This window comes from Pinus tabuliformis, chromosome 6 (genome assembly GCF_031772625.1).
Source record: "Pinus tabuliformis cultivar Carrire ecotype Pingquan chromosome 6, CPIR1, whole genome shotgun sequence".
Taxonomy (NCBI): domain Eukaryota; kingdom Viridiplantae; phylum Streptophyta; class Pinopsida; order Pinales; family Pinaceae; genus Pinus; species Pinus tabuliformis.
The window spans coordinates 997529360-997554905 of NC_142292.1; the positions used below are offsets into that span (position 1 = coordinate 997529360).

The following is a 25546-nucleotide window of genomic DNA, read 5'->3' on the forward strand; positions in this document are numbered from 1 at the left end:
TTGTTCTTCTTCAATCAGCGAGCCATGAGTTTGAACATCATAATCATTCTTTGCGTTGATCTTGTCCATCATCTTTTCCACTGTACTTACCAAAATGTCAAGTTTCACCTCTAAAGATGTTGATTCGGCCGGATCTATGTTTTTCATCTCTTCTTCCTTCATTCTTGCCCTTCGGATCAGCAAATGAGCCTCTACATCTACTGCATTGTTCTGCATCTCGTGAAGTGTTGCAATATTCTTTTCTCTCAGCTGAAACTCCATCTCCGGATCAAAGGCACCCGGATAGTGCAAGAGAGCAGATCTAGGAGAAGGTCTTATATCAACTAGCATCGAATAATAAACTTGATTAAATCTGGCCGAAAACTGTTGTACTGTCTCACCTGGCAATCTTTTCAGCTAGTTATACTCTTCTACAATCAAGAAAAGGTTCTGCCCGATCATCCACCTGTCGAGAAAAACTTTGACAAACTGCTGGAAATCTGAGATGCTTGCATCAGGCAGGGCTTTGAACCAACTCTTCACTTTGGCTTGCAAAGAAAGAGCAAAAAGCCTTATACTAACATCTTCTTCATCAACTTCAAAAAGATCTAGAAAATTCTCAAAATTCTGGACATGTTGCTCAGCGTTGACATTCTTACATTCACCATCAAACATCGGCAAGTATAGATCATAATTTTTGGGGAAAGCATGAAGAACAAGAGGTAAAACAAGAGGTTTATACCGATCTGGAATTTTACAAGGTATAGGGGTATGTACAGCAGGTATAGGTTCATCACAAAATTCAGAAAAAGGATCTTGATCAAGCTTAAAGGCATGCAAATCTTTGGTATTCACAATCTTCAAAGGGAAAGAATCAACTGCAGGTCGAGGATCTCTTTTCAAATACAATATACTCTGCAAAGCCCTTTTGACATTCTCAGGAAAAGAGAAGAAATAATTTATGACAAGGAACAAAATGTCTTGGATGCAATTCCAACTTGAATACCTGATATTTCCATGTTGTCCTTTCATGTTTCTGCTGGTCGGGATCATCCTCCAGTGGAGTCTTTGGATCTGATCGCAAAAATGATTTAGAGTCGCCAAGTGAATGATTTCAGCCTTTCAAGTGTCTGATCGTTGTCCACCATCAACCATCAGATCTGAACTTGATACATGTACTTGGGTAAAGTGTCAATGAAGCGTTATATCCACAAGCTCACGGAGATTGACTGAAGCAGCGTTTATCTACTAATGCTGATGTAAAACAAGAGCGTTTTCGAAGGCTTCCTGGCGTAACTTCAGGCTCCGTCTAAGACTTATGAAATAACACGTCAATGAGCAAAGGTTTAGATGTTCTCCCCAGTATGGTCGCCAGTATGTTAGCACTTGAAATTTCGCCTCAGGCTGAGAAAGGCAAATCTCAAAGCTACATCAAACCATTCAGCCTCGTAGCTATCCCTACGGGGCAGGAGAAGGCTCTCTCCAGTCAATCTCGGTAAATTTTCAATAGGAAGAGATGACCAATCAAGGTAACACTGATATTAGGCTAGTAAACTGATTTGAAGGTTGATTTGGGAGTTTTTGGGGTTTTTGGTGGCAAATTGAGGAACTGCAATTTAGGGTGCGGGGATTGGACACAGTTTCTGCAGGGGGGTCTTTGGGGCAAGGTAAGAAGTTGTATTGATGTCTTTAGCTGAAAGGGATGATTAGGAAGAAAGAAAAGAAGGCTAAAGAGAGCAAACAATGGATTTGAATTCTCTTTAGACAGCAGAAAACATAGAAATTAAACAAATTTAAAAGCAGAGCATGGAAAGCATGAATTCTGACTTTATCACTTCATTTGTTTAATATGCAGCAGTATAGAAAGGAAATGAATCACATAACAAAGCTTACAATAACATGAAGGAACACACCATCAACACCTGAGTCCACATGAATCCCAAAGATGACTGCAAAACCCTGGTCTTCCTCAGCCAAAAATTGCAGAGATACAAGTGAAATATACAATGATAGCTCCTCCCTCAAGAGTCCAACCATGAAAATGAGCATGAAAGTACATAATATAGATGATCTAACCTCTTTCCCTGCCTCCATGGGTCGAGCTCACTATCCTAGGAGCTGTTTGAACAACTTCTAAACTAAGCACTACAAAATAGGCAGTCAAAACAACTTGCCTCTAAAAACTTGGAAACCAGTTCATACAGTCAATTTTACCCTTTTACATGAGAGAATCTTCTAGAAGAGTAAAAAAAGAGTAAAAGCATCCAAAAAGTGCCACAAGTACAGTCAAAAGGACCACCATCGACCTCAGCAAGTCAAACTAGAGCTAAACTGCAAATTCTGGGTTGAACTGGTCAAATCTGGCACAAATTCCTCAACGGGTCGCGCACTTTGGAGCCCTATTTGGAGGCCTTCCCGGTGTCAGAATCAGGTGCAGGATAGCTCGTTGGAAAGGTATCTGAGTCTACTTTCCAACCCAATTAGAAATTTTCGATTTTGAGATCATTTTCATAGTCAAAAGTCAATTCTCCCAAGACTACTTCTGCAGCTCAAAAAATGGGAAGAAAGTCAAAATTTGGTTGTATTTTGACCTTTTGGAGGCCCAAAACTCCATGAAAACTCAAGGTAATGCATGAGCATATGTAACTTTGCATGACAAATCCAAAAATGCTGAGTTTTTGAAAAATGGAGCTACGATGACAAAGGGTCTCACCAGGGGTGAGACCCGTTGAGAAGCCAAAACCTGTAAATTTCCCAAAAATACCAAAATTCTCCAAAATTTTTGGGATTTGTGCTGTAGATGATGCTAGTGAGTGCCATGATCTTTGAGTGAAGCCTCAACCAAGATACGAAGGGGATTTGGCCTCCTTCTCTGTTTTAGTGCCTTCGGTCAACCTCCTTTGAAAAACTTTCGTTTTAGCCTTGCAGACATGCATCCTTGCCCAATAACCTATGATGACCGCCCTTTCCACCCTTATGAGGCCTCCTCTGTACCTCAACCTCTGTAGATGATGAATGGTTATCACCTTGCTCATAAGTCACGGTATCTGACATGGTTTTGGAGCAAAGTGGACAAACTGAAGGACAAATTGAACTGCTGCCTCTGCCTGCAAAAGTATTGAACTCTATGCTGTTTCAAGGGGAAAAAACATGAGGGGAATGTTAGGGGAAGGAACTTCTTAACAAGGAATGGGAATATATGAAAATAACAAGGGAATTTCAAGGGAAACTTTACAAATTGTCATGCAAATAGGAACACATTTTAACATTGGGAAATCATTTGCGAAGAACATCTCCTATGGGACAAAAACATGTATGATAGTGAACATGGAAGGCACATACATGTATCAATAGGGACATAGGGACACCATACACCAAGTTTACTTATAGGAGTTCATGTGTATCATAAGGCAAATTTTTTTATAAGGAGTACATGTACATTGTTTTAACATAGAGGGAAGGTTTTCATGTACAAGGGGATGCCAAGGGCATGTAGGGGTTATGTACATGACTCTAGATATACAGAAACATTTATTTTCACATGACTCTTTCTTTATTTACAAATGTATCTTTTCTTTTTGTTTTATCTTTTTGCATGTGTATGGTAGAGGGAATTAGGGTTTTGTGTGCTTGTGAGAGGGGTAGGGTTTATAGCTTAGGGATGGGGGGAAAAATCAACATTTTATGAACAAATAATATGGGCTAGAGATGCAAGCATGACTATGACTGAAAGAGGAAAAGAGGGAAGGGACCAAATGGGACAAAAACACTTGAAACAGTCACAAAACCCTAGCATTTTACAAACATTAACAAGCAGCCATATAAGTCTTTTCATTTGCATGATTTGAGGTTAAAATCATAGCATGAGGGCTTCCATCCATCACCAACTTCCAAAACAATGTGTAAAGAGCCTATCTTGAACAAATTTGATGATTTGGAGGAAGATTGGGCAATTTTTTGAAGTTTGCAGCAAGACAGCTCAATGGGTCGCGCACCTTGCCCAACGGGTCGCGCACCTCTGGCTCAACGGGTCGCGCACCGTGCAGGAGGCTTTTGGAGGCCTTCCCGGTGTCGGAATTGGGTGCAGGATGGCTCTTTGGAAAGGTATTTGAGTATAATTTTTAACGCAAGTGGAATTTTTCAATTTGGAGTTGATTTGACCTGTCAAAAATCAAATCTCCCAAGACTGGTCAAAAAGTGCCAAATGAGGCTGTCTGAAAGAAGAGTGCTGTTGCAGTCAACGTTTGAATGCCTTCCTCAACCCAAAATTGAGCTCATGATAGCTCATTGGAAAGATATTTGTGTCTAGTTATCATTTTACCCATCAAGAAAATAATTTGGCCAACCCATCTAGGAGAAAACGTGATTTTCCCAAGGTCACTTCAGAGGTGTCTTTGATTCTCTTGAAAAAACGGTGTTCTTGACATTTCTCTCAAAAAATGACACCTGTGCAAAAAGTGAAAGAGGTTTTTCTTCCTTGGCATGTTTTGGACAAAAACCTCTCTCAGTTTCCCAAAATTCATCTCTGATTGCTCTGGAACATCATTTGAGTGCGACTTGTCCCGATGTGTGAAGCAAGGAATTTTGTCGAAATGGAGCGAGATGAAGGGGATAGGGGGCTTCTAAATTCTTGGGGAAATTTGTGGGAATGGGGAGGGATGTTAGGAAGCAGGGGAAAGTGGAATCGCAGTGATTGAGTGAGGGGAAGGGGTCCAAAAGGGCAAAACACAGGCCCAACCTAGAAAATTGCCAAGTTGTAGCTAGAAACTAGGGTTTGTGCAAAAATGAGGAATTTGGCGGATCTAAGGGATGGGAAGTGTTTGATAAGGTATTCTAAGGATAGGGGACGGTGTATGAACATCAGGAAACAAGTTTTTTCGGTGATTTAACCATCCAAGAGAAATTGCCTTCAAAACCCTAGGAGAGGGAAATGAGCTTGCCTAGGCACAACTGAAGCATGAATAAGGTGTAAAATGACTCATTCGACACTGACATGATAATGAAAACCATCTGAATGATGATAGGCTCAGCTGAATGATGACATGGACTGACATTTGGGCAAACCCTAGGCTTAATGCCTAGTGACCAAATTTTGCTTGAAGACTCACTGAAATGACAAAATTTGACCTTGACACTTCAAAATCACTTTGTAAGAGCATATTTGATCACTGGAGGAAGGCTGGAAAGACTGACACTAACAGGTCCAATGAGATGCACAACCTTAAAAGGAATCAATCAACTTAAAATTTGCATTGTCCCTTAAAATTTTACCATACTCTAAGCTTGTGTAATGGTTGTTTCAAACGTCAGTTATTAACGCAAACCCAAAAATGTCACATGAATATGAAAACTTGCTTCAATTATAAAATATAAAAAAATGCACAGTAGATCCTCCAACATTTACAACAAACCTCTAGGCACTGCGCTTCCTCCAGATGACTTACTACAAGTTGATGACAAAGCTCGTTCACCTTTTCTTCTCTATAGGAAATTTTACACATAGGTCTACACTTCCATTTATGCAGGTTTGCAAGAAATTACAATCCCACATACTCTGGGATTGCTCCACCTCTTCTAGTCATAGGCATAATAAATTCTGCACGCTAGCTACGACCAACACCTTACCCATTCTGAGCTCTATCCCATCGGCTATCACAGTCTTCTTTTGCTATTTGGGGAATCCATTGATGCTTGTACATGGATTCACACAGATCATACTACTCAATAATCATTCTACCTTACGCTAACTCACTTTCTTCTCTTCAGTTTTTTCTCAAAGCAATGGCAACTTTGCCAACACTTCCTTCTTAATTACATCTAAAAACAATTAATCATTTTATGGCCTGTTATTGCTCTTCTCAACGTCCAACCACAAATCATTATTTTACATGGCAATTAAAAAATGCGACAAATGACTAGATTAAATTGCTTGAGGTATGAAAAAATCAATATATTAATTATTTGCCACAACAACATTGCAAACCAGATCAAACTTGATTAATTCAATTAATTAACCATGACCAAAAGCAAAAATATCGATCCAACGATCAAAGAGGAGTAATATGTCCATTGTAACACATCGAACAATCAATGTGATATCTAGTGAATTCATAATGAAATGAATTATTGTGCCAAAAAAGTGGCTCAAGAAATGTCCAGAAATAGAAGTGTCTCAGAATAGCTCAAAATTAAAATTTGTTGGCTTGAAGTGAAACTGGGACCAAATCATAGTGCTTGTCGACCTGATTCCAATGGCATGAACGACACTCAAATCCAAGTTTGTATGCTCAAGATATTCGCGGTCAAAGTTTTCGTCAGAATAGGCCAAGTGGTAGTCATTAACGAGGCAACAATTTGTCAAAGGGTCAACGCACGGAATCTGGTGGTCGGAAAGGGCAAATTTGTTGGCTACTTAATTTTTCCAATAACCCTTAAAAATCGGTCGAAATTTTTTGTATATATATATATATATAAAGGGGGTGGTGGGCCACCATCCCCGCCACCCCACACCATTGCATTATATAATAAAAATGAATGTGGTTGGCAGGTGGTCAAACCCCACCAACCCATATGCATTGATACAACCACATAAAAAATATTAAACAAAACTGTGGTGGGCAGGCCACCCGCCGGCAGACCCACCCCACCATCCATTAACAAACATGTGTTATATACGACCCATATGTCATGAGTCATGGAGCCGACGGGGATTGAACCCACCTGACCCACCAATGGGTTGCTACGTTAACCATTACATATGCCATAACAAATGCATAACAAACCACTCCTAACTACACACCAACACCACCAAATAGTTTAATAAACTAACTCGCCAAAAATAAATTTTATGACAATGCATGGGGTTTGAACCCATAAACATTGGGATGACAGCAAATCGGCCAGTGATTTTCCCATCGAGTAATGTTTTGTAATTCACGGCACCAAAATTTATTAAAACCAAACATTTTTTTGCATTTGGGCAACAAATCGGAGGTTGAGTATGAGTTTCAGAACCGTGAGAGGAACCAAAACCAAGAGCGGGCACACATTTTGAGGTGGAAAATATTCCCTAGAATATTCCATAGAATATTCTCATGTAGAATCTTGGAGGAATCTAAAAGATTCCCTCGGGATGATTTTTCATAGTGTCAGATTCATGACAATTTTATACTCAAACGAACCAAATTTCATAGGGACCATGATGGTGTGGTCTGTTTCCTCATCTGAGCAGTAGAAATTAAGGTAACCAACATCAAAGAATCTAGGCAGAATCTTGAGGAATCTAAAAGATTCCCTTGGAGGCTAATTTTTTATAGAGGCGAAATGATGCCGACTTTATAGTCATTTTTCACAAAATTTCGCAAGAAGCACAGTGGTGTGCTCAGAATTTTCATCCGAGCAGAAAATTTCTCAGCCATCTTCAGGAAAAAATATTTGGGAGAATCTTCAAGATTCCCGAGGGTCCATAATTTGATGGTGTCAAAAAGGGGCCAAGTTTATAGTTGTTTGACACGATTTCGCACCACGAATTCAACGGTGCAACCTATTTCATCAGGAGAGCTTCGTATTTCTAGGCCATCCACAAAAGTGGAGGTATATGATGTAGTTATGCCATGTCTTTCTTTTGATTTGGTGAGATCATGATATTGTTGTCGAGATCCTTGTTACCATTATGTTTAAGTATAATTTTATGCCACATCATGTGAGAATTTATTTAGCTTGTCGTGCTGAAGGAGGGCGCACTTGAGTGAGAGTTTTTATAGGAGGATGTCTCATGGAGAGACATGCCACTCTTGTTGAGGGTCTTTGCCCATATGAGTGAGAGTTCCTGAGAACGTCTCGTGGAGAGACATGCCACTATGGTTGATGGAATTTATCCTTGTAATGATAAAGAAATTACTATGTACTCATTGTCATCTCGCAACATTTAATGAAACGACCTCCCCACTCTTGACGCCAGGGCCCGGAGATGTAACCCACATTGAGTGAACTCCATTATCAATGTGTTTTTGTTTTTGATTTGATGGTTGTCATTATGTTTCATCTTCCTTAAAACATGCAGAGGTGGTTGTTTCATACTCATTCATATGCAATTCTGCCAACATTGCAGAAGTAAAATATATTGGTTAATTTTGGTAGTTGAAGAGATTCAAATTAAGTTTGGTATCAGAGCGGTCTTCTCATTGACGTGAATTGTGAGTGTGAATGATTGAATGTGAAACAAGAATGGAAATGGAGAACAACAGAGATATCTATGAGGACCTCCTCAGGATGGCACGCATGGTGGACATCATGTATGCAGATTATGAGGAGAAAATGGCAAGAGAGGAATGGGAGAAAGAAAGAGCAGAGGACGATGCTCCATCTACCCCCTAGAGTGAACATTCATCTTCTTCATTGTCTTCTCAGATGAGGAGATCAGCTTCAAGCAGAGAATGATGAATTAAGGAGACGTCTACGAGAAGAAAAAAAGGAGAAGTAGAGACTACAGCTTCAGTTACAAGCCACGGAAGAGGTCTTGGAAAAATTGAAGCATGATGGACGCTTAGCGAAGCCATAATCACCTATTTCAGAATCGAAAACTAAGGTAAACAATGGTGATCGTTCTTCAATTTCATTTGCACATGATGTTATTTCTGTTGCAAATATGAAGGTACCCATTTCAAGAAATGGCATGAGTCTCCTTAACAAGTTGGGGTATAAATGAGGAGGACTTGGTGTTAATGGCCAAGAAATGACTCAGCCATTGGAGGTTGTCCAAAGACCTTGATTTGTAGGTTTGTGATACGTTGAAGGACAATACTCGAAGGTAGTAGAAGCTTCCAAGACATTTTTGAAGCCATCAAAGAAAGAGGATGTTGGAACACATCATAATCCTCCCATGACAATGCATGTTGCAGGGGAAGAGGTAAGGCAATCTCTCACCGCCATGGTTGTACCAGAGACAGTCAAGAGAGGTATAAAAAGTCTCAATATTCTAAAGTTCATTTTGATTACGAGCATATTGTTAATGAAGAGAAAAAATCATGGCGTAGAAAACCATGTATTTTTTGTGGTTTGCATAACCATGTGGTTCATGAGTGCTAGAAGAGAATGGCAAAAAGAAATAGGATGAGGCGTGAAAGGCCTTCTCCACATCTGGGAAGGAAGAAGGTTAAGCAAGTCTAGAGGAAGGATTTCTTTTGCAATCATTGAAATGGAGGTGGACATTGAAGAGCCACGTGTTGGAGGCTCCACCTAGAGAAACGTCTCAAGGAAAAAGTGCCCGTGCAGGAACCGGTTGGAAAAGATGTTCAACAAGGGAATATGCCACATTCCTGGTGGTTCACTTTGTTGAGTAAGAGATTATTTTACTAGATCTAATAGATTTTCATGGCCGCATTTTGTAAATCATATGTTGCAATATAATTGTAAAAGTGATGAAGTGTTTTCCATCACTTGTTAAACCAACAATGATGTTTTGGCATTTTATTGATAGCTAGGGTATTGGTTTCTATTATGATGTAAACTTGACCAAAGAGTGCGTCTTATAAACTCTTTACAAGTATGGGGATTCTTGGGTCATGATTGGTCATGTAATTGAGCCTATAGTTTGCAAATAATGCAGGTGTCGTCTCACCACTTATGACTCCGAAGAAACATGGTGAAGGAGAAGGAAGGGTGATCAAGGCACTTGTGGTGCAGACAAAGTAACACAGTAGTTGCAGATTATGCTCACGCTTTTGGAGGGCCAAAAACTCCTCAATGGGGAGGAATGATCCAAGTGGCTCTAGAAACGTCCAAAAATAGAATTGGCTCATAATACCTCAAAAACCAAAGTTTCTCATCGACCTGATTCCAACGGCATGAACGACACTCAAATCCGAATTCGTATGCTCAAGGTATTCATGGTAAAAGTTTTGGTTAAACTAGGCCAAGTGTTAGTTGAGGAAACAATTTGGCAAAGGGTTGGCACACATAATTCGGTGGTCATAAAGGGCGAATTTTTTCCTACTTAATTTGCCTATTAACCCTTAAAAACTAGTCGAATCTTTTTGTACAATTTGTTTTTAAAAAACAAAAAAAATTATAAAAAAGGAGTTGTGGTTGTGGCCTGCCACCCCACACCACCACATTATATAATAAAAATGAATGTAGATGGCGGGTGGTCAAACACCACCAACCCATATGCATTGGTACAATCACATAACAAATATTAAACAAAACCGTGGTGGGCAAGCCACCTGCCGGCAGACTCACCCCACCATCCATTAGCAAACATATGTGTTATATATGGCCCATATGTCGTGAGTCATGGAGTCAGCGGGGATCGAACCCGCCTAGACCAGTGGGTCAGCCTGCTAACGGCGACTTCGTTAACCATTTCATATGCCATAGCAAACACATAACACACCGCTCCAACTACGTTCCAACACAACCAAACAGTTTAATAAACTAACGCGCCAAAAATAAATGTTATGACAATGCATGAGGTTTGAACCCATAACTGCCAGAACAACAACAAATCATCCAGTGAATTTCCCATCGGGCAATGCTTTTGTAATTCACGCCACTGAAATTTATTTAAACCAAACAATTTTTTGCATTATGGCAATGAATCAGAGGCCGAGTATGAGTTGCAGAACAGCGAGTTGAACCGCACCTAGGAGCATGCACGAATTTCGAGGATGAGAATATTCCCTAGAATATTCTATAAAATATTCTCATGTAGAATCTTGGAGGAATTTGAAAGATTCCCTAAGGGGTGATTTTTGACAGTGTCATATTCAGAAAAAGTTTCTACTCGAACGAATTAGAATTTCACAGGGGACGTGATGGTGTGGTCTGTTTCCTCCTTTGAGCATTGGAAATTTAAGCAGCCAGCAACAAGGAATCTTAGAAGAATCTTGAGGAATCTAAAACATTCCCTTGGAGGCTGATTTTTGACAAAAGCGGAATGGTGTCGACTTTATATCCATTTTTCATAGAATTTTGCAAGGAACATAGTTGTGTGCTCAAAATGTTTATCCAAGCAATGGATTTCTCGGCCATCTTCAGGAAGGAATATTTTGGGGAATCTTTGAGATTCCCGAGGGTCCAAAATTTGGTGGTGTCATAAAGGGGCCAAGTTTATAGTTGTTTGACATGATTTCGTGCCACAAATTTAATGGTGCAGCCCATTTCGTCAGCAGAGCTTCACATTTTCAGGCCATTCCCAAAAGTGGAGGTATATGATGTAGTTATTCCATGTCTTTCTTTTGATTTGCTGAGATTATGATCTTGTTTTCGAGATCCTTGTTACCATTATGTTTAAAGATACTTGTATGCCACATCATGTGAGAATTTATTTAGCTTGTCATTTTGAAGGAGGGCCCATTTGAGTGAGAGTTCCTATAGCAGGATGTCTCATGGAGAGACATGCCACTCTTGTTGAGGGTCTTTACCCATATGAGTGAGATTTCCTGATAACGTCTCATGGAGAGACATGTCAATCTGGTTGAGGGAATTTATCCTTGTAATGACAAAGAATGTACTATGTACTCATCATCATCTCGCAACATTTAATGAAGTGACCTCCCTATTGGGTTGTGTTATATTACTTCCATGACTAGCCCACATAGTTAACCGAGGGGTTAGAGGGGGGGGTCACAGGGGGTTTGAGGGGGGCGGGTATCCCTCCTCTACGGGGTCCAGGGTAGCACCCCAGGCAAAAAAAAATTGGACCCTATATTAGGTTGGGCAGACCTACCTATGGTTTTGTGCATGGTTTTCGCACATGGTTTTGGACACAATAGTTTTCGGTCCATGGTTTTGGACACAATGGTTTTCGGTCCATGGTATTGGATGCTTTGACATGTATAAATATGTATTGTAACATTGAAAGGAACATAATGAAAAATCAAGCTAGTAGTCCTGGTTTTGGGATCCAAGGGAAAATCTCTGTGTATATGTGTTTTATGTGTTATGCTCTCGTATTGTTTATTTTTTGTGCTTTAAAATTCGTATGCAGGTAATTTTTGTACGGGGCTAAAACCTACATTTGGTTTCGAATCTGTTTTGGCTTCAAGGGGATGCCTTTGTTGCTGAGGGGTTTGCCTCGGGCCTGTGGTAGACCTTGTTCAGTGAGAGATCTACGAGATCGATTCTAGTGGTGAAAGAAGATGGTGAGCAATGGAAAGATAGAGATCAAGAAATTTAATGGTCATAGTTTTGAGATATGGAAACTCAAGATGGAGGATCTGTTGGTGGATAAAGATCAGTGGATCACAGTAGATCCAGGTACTAAACCAACGGGAGTGTCCGATGAAGAATGGAAGAAGTTGGATCAGAAGGCAAAGAGCACAATACAATTATGTGTCTCAAATTCAGTATTGTTGAATGTATCAGGGGAAGCTATGGCGAAGGCTTTGTGGGACAAGTTAGGACTTTGTACCAATCTAAGTCTCTGGTGAATAAACTATTCCTACCAAAAAGGTTCTATAACCTGAGGATGAAAGATGGAGACTTGGTGATAGAACATCTAAACACATTTAATATTGTGGTAAGTCAATTATTATCTATTGATATTAAAATTTTAGATGAAGATAAGTGCATTAGTTTGTTGTGTTCTCTACTAGATTCATGGGATAGTCTGGTTATTCCAATAGGTAGCAATGCAATTGCCTTGCAGTTTGATGAAATAGTCTCATCCTTGCTAACGGAGGAGATGAGACGGAAAAAAATGGAGAGCCAGAATGGTGATGCCTTGTCTGTATGAGGACGGTCCCAGAACAGAAACAAAAATAAGTCATTGAGTGGGAGATCTAAATCTAGAGGGAGATCTAAATCTCCAGGAAAACCTGTAAAGGTAGTTTGCTGGAAATGCGGAAAGGAAGGGCACTACAAAAGGGACTATAAATCTAAAGCTCCTAACAAAGGAAAGGGATCTGATGATGCTCCTTCTGCAGAGGCAAAAACCACCTCAGATGAAGGTGGGGATGTGTACTTGGCTTCTTCAAGTACACATGTAGATCATGAGGCATGGTTGATAGACTCAAGTGCATCCTTTCACTTCACTCCCAATAGAGAGTGGTTCTGCGAGTATGAGAAATACGATGGTGGTGATGTCTTCTTAGGGGATGATAGGAAGGCTAGAATCATTAGTCGTGGAAAAGTAAAGTTGAAGTTGCAAGGTGGAAGGGTTAGAACACTTCCAGATGTTCTACATATTCTTGCATTGGATAGAAATTTGATTTCTATAAGCAAGCTGGATGATGCGGGTGTAAAAACAGTGTTCGAGAAGGATACCTGCAAGATGGTTTGCGGAGCACTGGTATTGATGCGGGGAGTTCGGATTGGAACTCTGTACAAGCTACAAGGTACCACTGTTGTTGATGGGTGCAACAGTTCTGTGGTTCCTGAAAGTGGAGCAGAAAATCTAGTGGTATCTAGAGAGAAGACCATGTTGTGGCATCAAAGGCTTGGACATATTGGAGAGAAGGGCCTTCGAATACTTCATGGTAAAGGTATGGTAGAAGGTATTATTAATAGCTCTCTGGATTTTGATTTCTATGAAAATTGTGTATATGGGAAGCAGAATCGGGTGAGTTTCCCCTCTAGTGGTAAGAGGGCGAAACAGATATTAGAGCTTGTGCACATTGATGGGTTTGGATCTGTGAAGGTTCCATCACTGGGTAAGTCTGTGTACTATGTATCATTTATAGATGAATTCTCAAGGAATACATGGATATATTTCCTTAAGAAGAAATCTGAAGTCTTTGACAGATTTAAAGAATTTAAGGCTCTGGTGGAAAACCAGACAGAGAAGAAGATAAAGGTGTTGAGGTCAGATAACAGTGGAGAGTTTTGCAGCAAGGAATTTGAAGAATTCTGTAAGAAGTGTGGTATAGCATGGAAAAAGACGACTCCATACACACCTGGGAAAAATGGAGTTGCAGAAATAATGAACAAGACGTTGATGGAAAGGGCAAGAAGCATGCTCAGTGGTGCCGAGTTAGGACAGGAATTCTGGGCAGAGGCAGTGGAGACAGCATGTTACCTGGTTAGCAGATCACCTTCATCAGTGTTGGAGGATAAGACTCCACAAGAGGTATCGACTGGTAAGAAGCCCTCTCTTTCACATCTGAGGGTATTTGGATGTGATTCATATGTACATGTTCCAAAGGAGAAAAGAACCAAGTTGGATAGTAAATCTCAAAAGTGCATCTTTATTGGGTATAAGGATGGTTTAAAAGGTTATAAGCTTTGGAACCCAGTAACAAGGAAGGTTGTGTAGAGCCGAGATGTGGTGTTCAAAGAGGTGAAAGATGTTATCAAACATGAAGTCCAACCAAAGGAACCTGAGAAGATAGAGTTTGAGCTTAAGGAGGAAGAATTAGACTCTACAGTAGAAGAGGAATCAGAAGATGAAGAGCCACAAACTCTGAGTGTGAGAAGATCAGTTCGAGAAAGAAGGCAACCAGAAAGGTATAGTCCATCTGCTTTCTGTTCAAATTTTGCTTTATCTATTACTGATGATGATCCCAGAACTGTGAAGGAAGCAGTAGATTCATAGGATGGAAAACTCTGGAAAGAGGCCATGGTTGATGAAATGGCATATTTGCACAAAAATGAGGCTTGGGATCTAGTGGAGTTTCCAACTGGAAGAAAACCCATTGGCAGCAAATGGGTGTTCAAGAAGAAGACAAATGCAAAAGGAAAGGTAGATAAATACAAAGCTCGGTTGGTAGAAAAAGGTTATTCCTAGGTGCCAGGAATTGATTTTGGTGATAGTTTTTCTCCTGTTGCCAAGGTAGCTTCTATTAGATTACTTTTATCTGTTATTGCTGCTTTTGATTTTGAGGTAGAATAGATAGATGTGCAAACAACATTTCTTCACGGGGATCTAGAAGAGGAGATCTACATGAAGCAACCTGAAGGATTTGCGGTGAAGGGTAAGAAAGAACCAATCTGCAAGTTAAAGAAGTCTCTGTATGGGCTAAAACAGTCACAAAGGATGTGGTATCAAAAGTTTGATACATTTATATGGGGACTTGGCTTCACCAGAAGCAAAGCAGATCACTGTGTGTATTTTAAATTAATTTGTGACCATGTTATTTATCTGGTCTTGTATGTGGATGACATGTTGCTGGTTGGAAATGACAAATAAATTATCCAGGATTTGAAGACCTAGTTGTCCTCCAAATTCGACATGAAAGATCTTGGTGCTGCAAACTATATTTTGGGCATGGAAATTAAAAGAGATCGGGCAAAAAGGAAGCTCTAGTTAAACCAAAGGAAGTATGTCGAGACAATACTACGAAGGTTTAATATTCATGATAGTAAACCAGTGAACGTTCCTATTCCTGCAGGTGTGAAGTTATCTACTCAACAGTGTCCCAAGACACAAGAAGAGGAAGAGGACATGTCCCGTGTTCCATATGCAAGTGCAGTCGGTAGCCTGATGTATGCAATGGTCTGTACTAGACCAGACATTGCACATGCAGTGGGAGTATTGAGCAGGATTATGTCAAAACCAAGAAAGGAGCATTGGACAGAAGTGAAGCGGTTTTTCAGGTATTTGCGTGGCACTAGTGATTATGGTTTGTGCTACCAAGGAAGACCAAGATTGGACAAAGTTTTGGATATCCGTGGCTTTGTTGATGCAAACTGGGTTGGAGATCTGGATCAGAGAAGATCTACAAGTGGGTATGTGTTTAACCTATTTGGAGGTGCAGTCAGCTGGATGAGTAAGAAACAGTCTATAGTGGCATTATCAATTACAGAGGCAGAATACATGGCAGCCACTCATGCAAGAAAGGAAGAAGTTTGGTTGTAGAGATTGTGTTCAAGTATGGGGTTAGTATAGGGAGCTATAAAGATAGACTTTGACATCCAAAGTGCAATTTTCTTGGCAAAGAACCCTGCTTATCATTCAAAGACAAAGCACATTGGTGTCTAGTATCACTTTGTGAGGGATATGATAGAAGACAAAAAGGTGTTGCTGGTAAAGGTGGACACTTTGAAGAATACTGCAAATGCATTGACAAAATCTGTGAGCTTTGAGAAATTCTCTTGGTGTAGAGAAACAATTGGCATTTCAGGGTTGGATATGACTAAGCTCTGCTTTGGTCCCCCGTGGAAAGAAAACAAAAAGTGGGAGAATGTTGGGTTGTGTTATATTCTTTCCATTACTAGCCCACGTAGTTAACCCGGGGGGCCGATTGTGCAACGGGGGGGTCATAGGGGGTTTGAGGGGGGCGGGTAGCCCTCCTCTACGGGGTCTGGGGCAGTGCCCCGGGAAAATTATTTTTGGACCCTATATTAGGTTGGGCGGACCTACCTATGGTTTTGTGCATGGTTTTCGCACATGGTTTTGGACACAATGGTTTTTGGTCCATGGTTTTGGACGTGATGGTTTTCGGTCCATGTTATTGGATGCTTCGGCATGTATAAATATGTATTGTAACATTGAAAGGAACATAATGAAAAATCAAGCTGGTAGTTCCGGTTTTGGGATCCAGGGGAAAATCTCTGTGTATATGTGTTTTATGTGTTATGCTCTCACATTGTTTATTTTCTGTGCTTTAGAATTTGTATGCAGGTAATTTATGTACGGGGTTAAAACCTACATTTGGTATTAGAGTTGTTTTGGCTGCAAGGGGATGCCTTTGTTGCTGAGGGGTTTCGCTCATGGAGAGACATGTCAATCTGGTTGAGGGAATTTATCCTTGTAATGACAAAGAATGTACTATGTACTCATCATCATCTCGCAACATTTAATGAAGTGACCTCCCCACTCTTGACACCAGGGTCCAAAATTTGATGTTGTCATAAAGGGGCCAAGTTTATAGTCGTTTGACATGATTTCGTGCCACGAATTTTATGGTGCAGCCTATTTTGTCAGCAGAGCTTCACATTTTCAGGTCATTCCCGAAAGTGGAGGTATATGATGTAGTTATGCCATGTCTTTCTTTTGATTTGCTGAGATTGTGATCTTGTTGTCGAGATCCTTGTTACCATTATGTTTAAAGATACTTCTATGCCATATCATGTCAGAATTTATTTAGCTTGTCATTCTGAAGGAGGGCCCATTTGAGTGAGAGTTCCTATAGCAGGATGTCTCATGGAGAGACATGCCACTCTTGTTGAGGGTCTTTGCCCATATGAGTGATATTTCCTGATAACGTCTCGTGGAGAGACATGTCAATCTGGTTGAGGGAATTTATCCTTATAATGACAAAGAATGTATTATGTACTCATCATCATCTTGGAACATTTAATGAAGTGACCTCCCCACTCTTAACACCAGGGCTCAGAGATGTAACCCACACTAGGTGAACTCCGTTATCAATGTGTTTGTGTTTTTGATTTGATGGTTGTCATTATGTTTCATCTTCTGTAAAACATGCATATGTGTTTGTTTTATACTCTTTCATATGTAATTATGCCAACATCTTAGAAGCAAAAGATCTTGCATAATTCCGGTAGCTGAAGAGATTCAAATCATTTAGTCGTAAGCATAACAATTTTTGCATGCTAGCTACGACCAACACCTTACCCATTCTAAGCTCCATCCCATTGGCTATCACAGTCTTCTTTCGCTATTTGGGGAATCCATTGATGATTGTGCAAGGATTCATAAAGATCATGCTACCTTACACTAACTCACTTTCTTCTCTTTAGTTTTTTCAATGGAAACTTCGCCGACACTTCCTTCTTAATTGCATCTAACCAAAAATTAATCATTTTATGTGTCATTATTGCTCCTCTCTGCATCCAACCACAAATCATTCTTTTACATGGCAATTAAAGAATGTGACCAATGACTAGATCAAATCACTTGAGGTATGACCATATCAAGATATTAATTATTTGCCACAACAACATTGCAAATCAGATCAAAATTGATTAAGTCAATTAATTTTCCATGACCAAAAGCAACAATATTGATCCAGTGATCAAAGAGGAGTAATATGTCCATCGTAACACATCCAACAATCAATGCAATATCCAGTGCATTCATAATGAAATGAATTATCGTGCCAAAAAAGTGATTCATTATCCCCTTTGACCAAATAGATTCTTCAAAATCACACCTTTTCCTTGAATATATTCCTCATTAAGATTGTGTGCATTCCCTTAGTACCATAGTTTGAAAGTAATGAAAAACATATTAGCTTATGTAATCATATACACATCTTTTCTCCTTCCCTGCTTTTGTTTATTCATACATAAGTTGCATATCAATTCATTCTTTAGTCTGTAATATGGTAAAGCTAATCATCGATTTTTGTTTTGTGCGGGTATTTCTTCATCATTCCATGGGCCGATCAAAACCATATCATAAAAATGATTAGAAGATAAAATCAATCCTTTGTCTAGTTGCAGGTGCAAAGGGAATCAAGAACATGAAATTCGACCATTGTTTTTGTAGGAAAACCTTGGAGACACCGTTCGAAAAACATAGAGGGATAAAATAAAACATAAACCAATTATTCTTGGAGGAGATCTCCTTGAAGTTAAGCATATTCTACTTTAAACTCCCCCTGAGGCCAAGTTGGGCTCAATTTTATTTTAGCTCCTTTCTCTTCCAAATTCTCTTGGTTTTTGCTTGATGATCCCTTTTATACATGGTGGAAAAATTCGCACCAGGACTTCTTTTCTTCCATCTAGACTCCATGATGGAAATATACAACTTGCAATCTTTGGTCATATGGCCAATATTATCGTAAATAAAACACCTTATATCCCCAAGAAATATAGGAAATGGCTCAAATCTTTGGCTCATCTGCTCTCTCCTTCTTATGCAATGAACTCTACAATCAATAGATTTATACCCGAAATCATTACATTAAAAACAATAGCCATAAAATGAATTTTTGTACCTAGAAACCGATGGGGTTGCTTGAAGATTCTCCTCATTCAACTGCTTCTTCTACTGGGAATAGTTTGTCTTTTTGCATCTACAGCTTGCTGAAATGTGTCCAAATTTCTCACAGCTAAAACACCTTACATTTCTCATATTTTTCTTTGGCACATTCTTCGACTCTTGATTATTATGATTTTTCCTTCATTTCTACTACTCAAACTTTTTGCTTTGGGTTCTTCAATTGCTTCCTTACTTACTTCATTTAGACTAGATCTAATTTCTTTTAATTCTGCTTCTAATTTCTCACAATGGTTGATCTGAACATTGAGCATATTTTCTGTCTCATCTTTCGTCTTCCTCATCTTCTCCAACTCAATTTTCAAATCTAAAATTTCCTTCTTATAAACATATTCTTTCTCCTCAAGAATTTGCAACAATTTCTTCAGATCTCTATTCTCTAAAGTGAGCTTCTCAATTAGCCTTGTTTGAGCTTTGTTTTTGGCCTCAAGGGTTATTAATCTTTTAAGTTCATCATCCTCAGATTCCTGCACACGAAATATGCCTTCCTAATCTCTTGAGGAATCAACTTCAAAAATATGATTATTAGCTTCTTCAATAATCCCAAGATCATCATCACCAGACTGATAAAAATTTCATTAAAAACACTACCTATCATACCTTTTACCAAGAGAAGAGGTTCTTCATATTTTACAACATTCTTGACTTGTTTGCAACTCTTCTTCTTCTAAGATTGTTTCCTCTAGTTCTTCACCATAATCCCACGATCTACCCTCAAGCAATCAAGCTCCACTAAGAGAACCCGCTCTGATACCAATTCTTGGAAATGAGCTCACTACTAGGGGTGGGGGGTGAATCAATAGTGACTACGATTATATAATTTTTAAGTGTTTTTACCAAAGCGCTAGATTCAGTAATCCATCAGCTAAACTTATGAAACTAGCATAAAATTGACATATCAACTCATGTAAAATCACCAAAACAATAATATAAAAACACGATAAACAATGTTAAAGCACGCACACAAAGGGGACACAAATGTTTTTGGTGGAAAACCCTCTCAAGGGAAAAAAACCACCCACTGTGGCCGCTGTTCAAATCTTCTATTATGCTGAACAAATTCTTACATAAAGGAGCTAGCACCCACTAGCTGGAAGACTCAACTAGTAAGACAGTCTACTAGCAACATCAGTTGGAAAAACTCCTCTCACGACTCTACGGATAACCATTCGCTGGGAGCCACCACAACCAACCAACCTCGCCCAACTCTACTGGACTATGGAGAAAGTGCTTCCCATACTGATATTTCTGCTAGAATGCCCCCACCTTATCTACACACTGCCTGTTATAAAGCCTCAATGCCCACAACACCTCCATGTGAACCACCTTTCATGCATTTTCAAACTGGGCTCTCAAACTTGCTCAACATGTGCAACCCAACAGCCTATCTCTGATCTAATCTTAAAAGTAATATGATAAAACACTCTGCACAAACCTACTACATATATACAATATGTTATACCTAGCACTGTAGCACACTCTCACTCTCACTCTCATGCCAACAATCCTCTCACACCGCCAAATCAATAACTGAATACTCTCACAAAAGTATATGTCAAATTACCCTCAATAATCTCTAAAAGTGAAAACCACAAGCAAATACCATGGTTATCCCAATACCACATACACGTGTACCATGGTAATCTCCAAGTCAATGCCACATGTAAATACCATGGTTATGCCAATACCATGGACACTTGTACCATGGTAGTCTCCAAATCAATACCACTAGTAAATACCATGGTTATGCCAATACCACAAACCCCTATACCATGGTAGTCTCCAAGCCAATACCATAGGCAGATACCATGGTAATACCAATATCTGCAACGCCAATGCCAACTCCAGACTTGGACCAAACACACAAACATATAGCAATCAACCTCAAACCAATACCAAGGGAAAATACCAGTACTCATGATTAGTCCCATAACCGCACTCTCAACACATAAAAAAATCGACTGCAACCGCACCCACAAGACGAAATCCATGCAGTTAAAGGTCTACAATTGCACACATGAAACTGGCTCCATTCGGTTGTGGCAGAGTATAGAGAAAAAACAAAAGCATCTCACCTCATACCTCTGCCAACCTGCTCCACAACTCTCCAAGCACCTCCACAACTGTCATAAGATATATGCATAAACTTATCAACCATACATAACATCTGCATAAGCCAAGCCAACCTAATCCAAGCCAAACCACCTGCAACAATAAAACATTTGCAATTAGTGACACAAACCAACAAATCGATTAGACTACCAAATTGACATTAATGCGAACCAACACCACTACACCAACATCTACATCATCAATGCCAACAAATTTGATAGATTATTAAAATTTTGATTTACTTACTATAATTTTATTTTTTTGTTGATTATTAATAATTTTATCTATTTTAGACAACCATTTAATTTATATAACAATACTAGTATATTTTATAATTATATTTTTAATGATTTAACGATTAAAAATTTGAGTTTTTTTTAATAAAAATTTACATTTTCAAAATTCAGAAAAAGATATATAATAAATACTCTTTCATAAATTTTAATTAAATAGAATTATAAATTTAAAATGGATTATAATACTGAAATTGAATCATAAATTTAAAATTAATTATTAATATTAAAAGTCTTCTTATCTTCGAACAGATCAAGTTAGAAGAATTTCACTTAGCTATAGCCCACAATAATTGACCTAAGCCCTAAAAAAAAGAGACATGTTCTCTTTGTGTCGCATATATAGCACATGTGAGCAAACTAACAACGTTATTGTCACTTCATCATCATATGATAAAATATTAAATATTGTCACTTCATCATTGTATCATCATATGACGAAATATGCTGAAATATTGTCACCCACTTCGGTGGGCAGGCTTAAGCGAAAGCTGGATGAGTTTGTTATAAATGCATTCGTTGACATTTTGATACAAAATAAAAGGTTATCAACCGAGGCCACCGAACGCCGCATAGGTTACGTTACATCCAATTAAAACGGCCCTCTTTGCAGGTGGGATTTTAATGTTTTTCTTGGGACGCCCTCTTTGCACCCAGGTTTTTAATGTTTTTCTGGACTCTTTTTCAACGATGTTTTGGTCAGAATTTGAAATTGGCACTATCGGTTACAATCTCATAAGGAGTAGTCTACCTAGGCTGTAGAATGGCCCGTTTTCTGGCACCGGCCAGAAAATCGTCGGGCTTCGGCCACCGGCAATCTCTCCATCCTCCACCACCATCCCCTAGCTCCGCCACCTCTTTCTCCGCCACCCTCCCCTGACAGTCCTGACATTCCCTGCGCTTCCCTGACAAAAAAATCCGAATGCAGTTAGAGCCCCTGACATCCCCTGACGCGCCTGACATCCCCTGACCGATCGATCGGGGACGAGCTGGAATTCATGCGGGGGAGTATTATGGCTGGTTCGAAATGGTCACCCGCGCGCAATTCCGCTCTGCAGCTCACTTCCCGCTCTGCTCTGCGATTCCGCTGTGCTGGCTTCCCAAATCGTGACAAATTTAGACTTTAAGGCTGAGTTATGATCTATATTTTCCATACTGTTCATTTCTTCTAATAAAGCTTAACTGTATAACGTTGGTGCTGCAGGTGCTAGTCTGGTTGGGCATTTTTTTGTGGTTCTCAGAACTGGTGAAGATGAGGCTTTTGACACACAATATGCTATCCTGTAACATTAGGGGAGTGACGAAGGGGTTTCCTTTAGAGTTGGAAGTTGAGAATTTTGTCAGAAAGGAGGTTCCCTTTAACCCTGATTTCTTGAAGCATATATTCCCAAAGATCGAATGGAAGGCTCTCCATGACGCAGCAAAGAAGATGGATGACAATGATCTCCCAGAACAAGCAGATGCAAATATGCTAGAAAATGATGATTTCTTGCACAGGTTTCATCATGCTCTTTTAGAACTGCACCTAGAAGAAGGTGCCCTAATTTGCCCTGAAACTGGTAGACGATTTCCAGTAAACAAGGGTATTCCAAATAATAGGGTTCATTTAGATTCATTTAGATTCATAATAGGGTTCTCTCTTCTTTAATCTAATGTGAAGATTTGGGTTTTTTTTTCCTCAGTCGCCCCACCCCAAATTTATCCAATGTTACCCAAAAACATGGTTCTCCTTTATCAATAACTAGCCTTCCAGGTTGGATAGGCTATTTCCTCCGCAATTAATTAAAAAGGGTCATTACAATTAACTCTGGATAAAGTCTGCATAGTCCTCATTTATTTTGAATTTCTTAAACTTATTGACTATCTCAAAGAGAGATGGCCCTGTTAGAAAACAGGGTCCTTAGCTTCTTAATCCTTGAACTAGGCTAAAGCCGTTTTATCTTTATCTTTTCTGGGTCATTCAAATTACGCAGTAAATTTGCTTTGTATGGAATGCATTTACTTCTACACCAGAGATTTGAATTGAAAGAGATTTTCTATGTCAATTTTTAGAAATGCACAGAAAAGCAACCTGAGCAGAGGATGGCAATATGCTTGAACTGTTGAACATATGGGTACAAGTTATAAGCACTCCAGTTCATTTGAAGCCAATTTGTATGGAGCCTGATCAGACTTGAATCTAAGCCACTCACATTCTTAAAGCATAAAGATTCTTATTCCTCAAGTTCTTCCATTATAGTGATCCATGACATGAATGGCTAAGTGCCTATTTACATCGATGAGACAGCTATCGGACTCCTGACTAGGTGATTTCCATCACTCCAAGTATAGGACCCAAATACATACTTATTATTAAGAGGCTTTTGAAGGGTGAATTCTATAGTGAAAATCTGTTTTTCTCCTTTAGATTGGAAAGACAACTTCTTAGGATTGATATGTACAGATACACCTGGTGGTTCATCGACTGAAACAGTGTATTCGCTTTTGCCACCCACATTGGTGACAGTCCTGGTGACGGTCTCCTTGTTTCTCAAGTTTCCAATGGCAACTGATGGATAGTTCAGTTGATAATCTTTATGTGGATTTTTAGGGCATTTGAAACTACTGTTTCGTAAAATGGTAGAAGCATTGGCTCCACTGCCACAAAGAAAAAGGACGTAATCTTCTATTGTGGCATCATATAACATGCCTGGATCTGATGCCCGATTGGGGTTCACTTGACCTGATCCATAACTGAAAGGTGTAGCTGTATTTCCAGATGCATCTGAAATTGGATGACCTTCATTGTTTGCAACGTTTGCTGCAGGAAAGAAAATGAAATACTATGTTATGTGTGCACCTAGACTTGTGCATTTCATTCATTGAAATGCAAAAGAACCTAACAAAAGCTTTGATCACCTAAAAGTAAAAAGTAATTTTCAAAACAGATCCTCCAACTTATATCCCTGAGTTTTGTCAAATATCAGTTGTCGATTATCTATTTCCCATTACTATTAGTCATGATTCATGGCACAATCAATTACATTGATTCCATCAACACAAGGGTTTTGTCATAGACATCTGCTTTTAATTAAAAGTAAATTAACGTACGACCTGATTATTCAAAGAGGGTAAAAATTCTGGATTATTCGAAGAAGGTTATAGATTCTGCAATTTGGAATATACCTCAAGCATACAAGGTCTGATTTAGAGGCCAAAAAAGGATACCTTGGTATAATGACACCATGTATGAAAACCTAGAAATTCAATCAGTTCTGTTTCAAGGAAAAATGAAAATACACATAAGCATGTGTATGGCAGCACTCAACATCTGCACTATGTCTAAGTCTAACGTCAAACCAACTATGGATCTCCAATGTATCCACCCTAAAAAATAATTGTTCATCGATTTAAGCCCTACATATACATATTCAAGATAAATTACAATAAAAGTCCTACTACATTTCTTCTACACACTGACATGAGCTTAGTTTCTTAACAATAAAACCATATTGGCTGACAAAAATTCCCTAAGAAAAAATAACCATTCTATAATCCTCATGAAAGTCTTCCATCACTTTGTCATATAACAATGACTTATCATCCATTGTAAGCACTGAACAAAGACAAACTGCAGCAAGCAAATGTAACAGTAAAGCGTACCTACAGGTATGATATCCCAAGCTTGTTTTGAGAACTCATCAGACTGGGTATTTAGTTCTATGTATACATGAGTGAAAGAGATATAGTTGAAGATTCTTTTCATTCTTTTGTTTTTGCATATACAGTTAGAAGCAGCAAACTTGTGAAGTTCATTATCACCTTGTAATCAATCAACAATAATAAGTTTGGAATCGCCATAAATCTGCAATTGTGTTACCCCTCTTTCAATAGCAACCCTTAACAAGAACCATAGACAGTTCATCTCTCCACAGTTAATGGTACCTTCACCCAGTGCAGTCTTCAAATCAATCTATATGGTTTTCCTGAATAAATAGTATGCCTCCTGCCCCCACATACTCCAAGTTTTCCTTGACAGGCCCCACGAAAACCACCCATCTTTGAATTTGTTAATGTTTACTTCTGCCATTATTCTAGGTTGTTTTTTTGGTGTTTGTTTTTCTTTTCTTTTCTGACCAGCTGATCACAACCCTCCATATCAATTTGGTGACAGTTTAGGTTGTGACTTTAAAAATAGATTATTATTATTATTATGTGTACCTGATTTAGTGGGTTACCTGAAAAGTTGGGACTCCTTTGTTTTGCAATAGCATAG

The 25546-nt window shown here is 39.1% G+C and overlaps 1 protein-coding gene and 1 pseudogene across 1 annotated transcript in view; both read left to right on the top strand.

Annotated features, from left to right (window-relative positions):
- Positions 1 to 25546, top strand: part of LOC149262355 (non-specific lipid-transfer protein-like) — a 262216-nt gene that overhangs the window by 177584 nt on the left and 59086 nt on the right. The window lies entirely within an intron of this gene.
- Positions 22366 to 22939, top strand: LOC149262356 (multifunctional methyltransferase subunit TRM112 homolog A pseudogene; annotated as a pseudogene).